The sequence below is a fragment of the Balaenoptera ricei genome, chromosome 15, assembly GCF_028023285.1.
Source record: "Balaenoptera ricei isolate mBalRic1 chromosome 15, mBalRic1.hap2, whole genome shotgun sequence".
Lineage (NCBI taxonomy): Eukaryota > Metazoa > Chordata > Mammalia > Artiodactyla > Balaenopteridae > Balaenoptera > Balaenoptera ricei.
In genome coordinates, this window is record NC_082653.1 from 30051499 (window position 1) to 30057595 (window position 6097).

The window sequence follows — 6097 nt, forward strand, 5'->3', positions numbered from 1 at the left end:
TGCAGGTACTTGAGGGGGGGGCAGGGACTTTGAGAAGAGACGTTAGGGCAGAAGGCTTAGCCAGGGGCAGAGCTTGACCAAGTCGTCAAGAGCTCCCACATGCATGTGGTGACACCACTGGGGCCCCCTTAGCAGCTGGCAGCATCTTTTTCTTGCAGCTGTTCAACTGTCTCAGCTTCAGACTCATAGAGAACTACTTGGGTACCTCTGTATTTGCCATTCCCCCCACCAACCTCCTCTTTCCACTTCCCCAGGCTCTAGAAAGGGCCCACTGACAGAAACTTAGCTAAGAGAGGGCTAGCCAGAAGCCTCATGGGACCTCAGCCAACTCACCTTCTGGACCTTTCTGCCCAAGCATTCCCCACTCCCTAGACTTCCTACCTCCTGCCTCAGTCCACATCCCCACCTCTGGGAAATGGGCCAACCAGTGTAGTGGGGTTCCCAGAGAGCACTTACTCTTTAAGACTCCTGAGGTTTGCTATGGAAAAACAAACAAGAAGTCCCATTTCACCCACCTATGCAATGTGTGGCCTTGGCCAATTAGTTTTTTTGAGCCTTGGTATTAAGTGGGTCCTGTCATGGAGCTGTTGTGAGTCAAAGGCAATAATACCTATGTGTGAAGTACTTTGAAAAGACCAGAAAACTGTACGATATTGTATTGAACTCTAAAGAGCAGAAAGCTTCTCTAGGCCTTCAGAGCAATGTTCTGTCATGGATACAACTGGGGCCCTACCATGGTAAACAGAGGATGGACGAATGTGAACAAAATGTAAAAGGTCGTATGCCATGAAATCTCAAAATATGCAGGTGTTGAACTCTTCTGATTGTGAAATGCTTGGGGCTGGGGCTTGGTGCCAGGAGATGTCTTGTACAGCTATGTGAGTGGGGAAAGCATGGCCCACAGGTTTCTAAAACCAACCCAACAAGCGGCTTACAGCACCAGGAGGGCCTTGGAAGGTGGCATCCCTTGATGCCCAGGATGCTGGCTGTTCACACATCAGCTAACCCTACAAATAAAACAGTGAGTGATCAGTTACTACAGGTAAGACATTTGATAGATAAGATCCACCACCTGACCCCCACCCCACTCCAGACCTCCACCTAATCCCTGACCCTCCCCAATCTAGTCTTGACCCCACTATATACATAACCCTAAAATCCCTGCTCCTAAATCCCTCAACCAAAAGGCCCCTCTCCTGCCAGCTAAATACTCAAGCCCTGGGGACCAGCCCCTAGAACCCAGGTTCATTTTTGCTAAAATCCATTCGCTGCGGAGTTTCATAACTCTGCAGGCCACTGGTCATCAACATCAGCACCTGAAACCCCAGACACAGTCCTTCTTTTTTCCTTTCAGTTCTCCCTGAAATACGACCTGGTAGCAAGGGCAAGGCAGGACATGGAGGTGGCATAGCTTCATGGTTAGCACAGGCTCTGGTGTATTAGCTGAGGCTGGGTTTGAATCCCAGCATTGTCACTGTCTAGCTCCATGGCTTTGGTAAAAATTGCTAAGCCTTCTTGAGCTTCATTTTCTTCTTGGTTAAAACAAAGGCAAGAACACCTGTCTTGGGGCCCCTGTGGGGCACTTGGTATGTGAGGCAAAGTTTCTGGACTGACTCCTCACACCACAAACTGTAGCTATGCTGTTACCATCCCATTTTAGAGATGAGAAGTCAGGCACAGGATAGCTACTTGCCAATGGCAAGGCCAGGTTGTTTGAGTGCTAGTCCAGCCTAACAGGCTACTGAAGGGAAAGCAATGGAGGAAGTATAACCTAACTGAAGACCCCAGGGCTTCTCAATGCCTGTTCTTTAAGCTCCTGTCAGAGATGAAGCCAGGATGCCAATCTTGGGCCCATCATTGACTTGGCCGTGCATTGCTAGCCAGGGACATCACTCCGGAGCCTTGGGGCCATTCTGATTGAGAGAGGAGGTTTTGGCTCAGACCAGACACACTGGGGGGCAGGATTTTGACAGGAGCAAGGAGAAGGCCTTCTTCCCTTCCCCACACAAATATATATCTTCTACCCTCCTGCGTTGCTGGTGTGGGGTAGGGTGGCACAGCCAGACTGGAGAGCAGATAGGCAATACTTATCAAATTAGATCAACACATACCCTGTGACACAGAAACCCAAAATGAATTCTCACAGAGGCCCATAATGGCCTTGCTCCTCGAAGTGTGGTCGCAGGGCTAGCAGTATAGGCATCACCTGTAAACTGGCTACAAATGTAGAGTCTCAGGCCTTGCCCCAGGCGTGATGAATCAGAACCTGCATTTTAACAAGACTCCCAAGGGATACCTGTGCACACTGTGAGAAGCGCTGCAGGTGAGGGGATATGTTGAGGGGATACGTCTGAGAATGATGATTGCACTCACTGGTGGAGGCAGAAGATGGAAAATGTGAAACATGGTGGATGAGCACTGTGGAGAGGAGGCAGCAGTTAGAAAGGGTGGAAGCTATATGGATTGATCTTGAAATCCTAGTGCTGAGTGAAAAGAAGCTGAATGAGAAATAATGCAATTCTTTTCACACAAACTTAAAATGAATGCCAACAAAACCAGACACTTTTTTCTTCTTTTTTTTCTTTTGATAAGAACAAAAAATAGAATGGAATGGCCAACTCTAGAGCCAGCCAAATGGGATGGAGTATACAGATAAAAGGAAATAAAGTGAGGGACCTTGCAGAGAAGAAAGAAAAACATAACTCCTGAAATTACTTTAAATGTAGACAGTCATCCATTTAGACTTAAAACGCTTAATAATGCAAGCCTGGGGAGAATGAACATGATGGAATGAAGTTCTAAGCCCTTCCGTTTGGGCCAAGAAGGGAAAGCTGTCCCACTGGCCTCAGTGACCTGGGAGGTTGGGTGAGCTTTCTTTGCCGGCCCTACCCCATCCAACCCCGCAGCGGGCTCAGATGGGGTGGGGTTCCAGTAACGCTTGTGGCCTGGCCAGAAAAATAATCAGATCAGGCGGAGCATAAAGAACCGGAGTGGAGGAGGTGTCAGCCGCGAGGGGCCTTGCATCTGAGAAAGCAGAGAGAGGATCCACAGCAGCACACACGCACCCTGGGGGGCGCCTAGGAGCAGGAGCGCCCGGTAGGACTTTCCTCTGCCCCAAGGACCGGGGAGCAACGAATAGGAGCGGCCAGGATGCGGGAGGGTCAGAGAGGGCGGTGTCAAGGGGGATGATAAGGCTGGGGGCTCCACTTGAGCTAGAGTTGTCAGTGGCCACCCTGGAGAGAAGAGTGGTCCCTGGAAGCGGGCGGTGCGGCCCAGGGAACCGCTCAGGACCAGCTACGGGAAGCCGGGAGGGGGCGCTCTCACCCAGACGCTTCTGCGCCGAGGAAAGGGGGCGGCTCCGCCCCCGCTAGAGGGTGAGGGGAGCAGCTCTACTCGCCGAGAGTCCGTGGCCACAGAGGAGGAGGGGGCGGACTGGGTCCTTGGGGGAGGAGGAGGAGGAGAAGACCTGCGCTGCGCTGGGAGGTTGCCCCAGGAGCGACCTCTAGGCTCAGGTGCGCCGGAGAGGGGTCAGGGCGACGGCTGGAGAGCGCCGAGCTCGCGCGTTGACCGTGGAGGCACAGTTGGGTGGGCATGGGCCTGACGTTGGGAAGGAAATCCCTAGCCTAGCCAGGGATCAGAGGGCTGTGGGCACCCACACAGGGAAAGTGCTAGCCACCCCCGTAAATCAACACCTCCCCCCACCTCCACCCCACCCCCGGAATCGCAACCCCTTGACTCGGCGCATGGCTTGCTCCCCTGGCGGAGACCTCCAGCTCTGGCTACGAAGAGTCGGGCTTGGCTGGGTGTGGGAAGGAAACGAGGAGGGGGAGAGGTATCTCCCGGGCCGGGCCGTCAGTGGCGGAGAGGGTAGATCCTGGGGCCAGAAAGGAGCATCTCCGGCCCACTGGCGGCTTCACTGACTCCTCAAAATCTCCTTAACCCAAAACTCTAGCCTGAGTTCCCCAGCCTGAAACCCAGAGGCATCGAGGGCAGAGCTCATGAGAATCCCGGAGAAGGAAGGGCCCAATCTAGTCGGCTTCACTGTCTCCGACTGCTGTCCCAACCCTAGTCCATTATTCCATTCTTCCTAGGGTAAAGACCTGTCTTTTGTGAGGGTCTGTCAGGATTTAGATGCAACCAACTTTGGACAAGTTATTTTCTGCTGAGCAAACATTTCTATTACCTTTCAAATATTTTCCATCTTAAAAATAAAAGAACTTAGGAGCTGTAACTTTTATCGTTATTTTCTGGCCTGTGTCTTCAAATATCTAAAACCAAAAAAGTTTTAAAAATTGATACGTGATACTGTATACTTGCAAAATATTTGTAACATATACGAAAGTTGTGAAGTCCTCTAAACCCAAGGATACCACATCCATCTAAAAGCCAGATGTTATGAGGATAGGTCCTCTTCCTTTGTGTTCATCTTCTGACTATACAAGCTGGAATTCCCAGACAATGATATATGGAATTGCTGTTCACAGGTAACTTTGACTTGATCCTGATTTTAAAAGAACTGCTTTTAAGTTTCCACCATTAAGAATTACTGTGGAGTTTTGATAGTTAACCTTTATCCAGTCAAGGAAATTCCTTTCTACTCCTAGTTTGCTAGCAGTTTTGATCATGAGTGGATGTCGAATGTTAAAAAAAAAATTTTTTTCTTCATCTACTACAAGGACTGCTTTATTCTGTTTATATGGTGAATTAAATTTTTAGGTGTCTTTTAATGTTAAACCACTCCTGGATATCCTGATTCTTTTTTTTTTTTTTTTTTTGGCCAAACCGCACGACTTGTGGGATCTCAGTTCCTGACCAGGGATTGAACCAGGCCATGGCAGTGAATCCTAACCAGTAGGCCACCAGGGAACTCCACTGGTTCCCTTTTAATTGACATATAATTCATACATTTTACATATGAATAAAATGCACAAATATCGAGGGTATGGCTCAATTAAAAAAAATTTTTTTTTTGCCCTCACTGCACGGCATGCAGGCCAACCTGGGATCGAACCCATATCCCCTGCATTGGAAGGGAGGTCTCTGGCTCAAGCAACTTTTACATATTTGTGTGTCTTTGTGTGTATCCATGTAACTACCAGCCAGATAGAACTTTTCCATCATCCCAGGTAGTTCCATCATGCCCTTTCCCAATCAATACCTCCCCCAAAAGGTAACCACAATTCTGATTTCTATCACCACAGATTAGCCTATTCTTGAAATCATGCAGAATAAAATCATATAAAATGTAGTTTCTGGCTTCTTTCAACATTACATCTGTGAGATTTAGCCATGTCGTTGCATCTATCAGCATTTTGTTCTCCTTTATTATTATCCCACTGTATGGGACGAATATTTATCCACTCTCCTGTTGATGGACATTTGGCTTGTTTCCAAGTTTTGGCTACTATGAAAAAAACTTCTATGAATATTCTTGCACAAGTCTTTTGGTAGATCTGTCTAGATGTACTCATTTCTCTTGAAGTGAAATTGTTGAATCACAGAGTACATAAATGTTCAACTTTAGTAAATGCTGCCCAAGAATTTCCAGTGATTTGTACCAAGCAGTGGTTCCACTGTGTTTTTCAGCCTATCCACCTAATTCATTGTTTGGAGTTTCTGCTCTTTCCTGGTCATCAGATATGATATTTACATTTCTGTTTCTCATTTTCACTTTTGCTTGGGTGATTTCTGAGAGGAGGAGGGTTCTAATCAGTCTCCCACATGGGCTCGGGAGCTTTTTGTTTAGTTCCAACCACTTAATGAGTGTCTACCCTGTGCCAAGAAATTGTGCAAGGTATGTGTCTTATATCTCCAGGAGTAGATGAATGTTGAACATACACATGAATGTGTGAGACTGGTATAGGTGAGATCTAGCCAGATTCCAAACTGCATATAAAATACTGACAATTTCAACTCAGCCCTTGATATTTCCCAATCCCAAAGAGCTGCTGACAACAGAGAACCCCTCCAGGGTCTTTGTTAAGTACATGTGTGTTCTGGTAAGGGTGTAAACAAGTGTGTGCGACAGTAGGAAGGATGCATTCAATGATTTCTAAGCAGTGTGGGTTAAAAGGTCCAAGGTTGCAGAGAGCCCAGA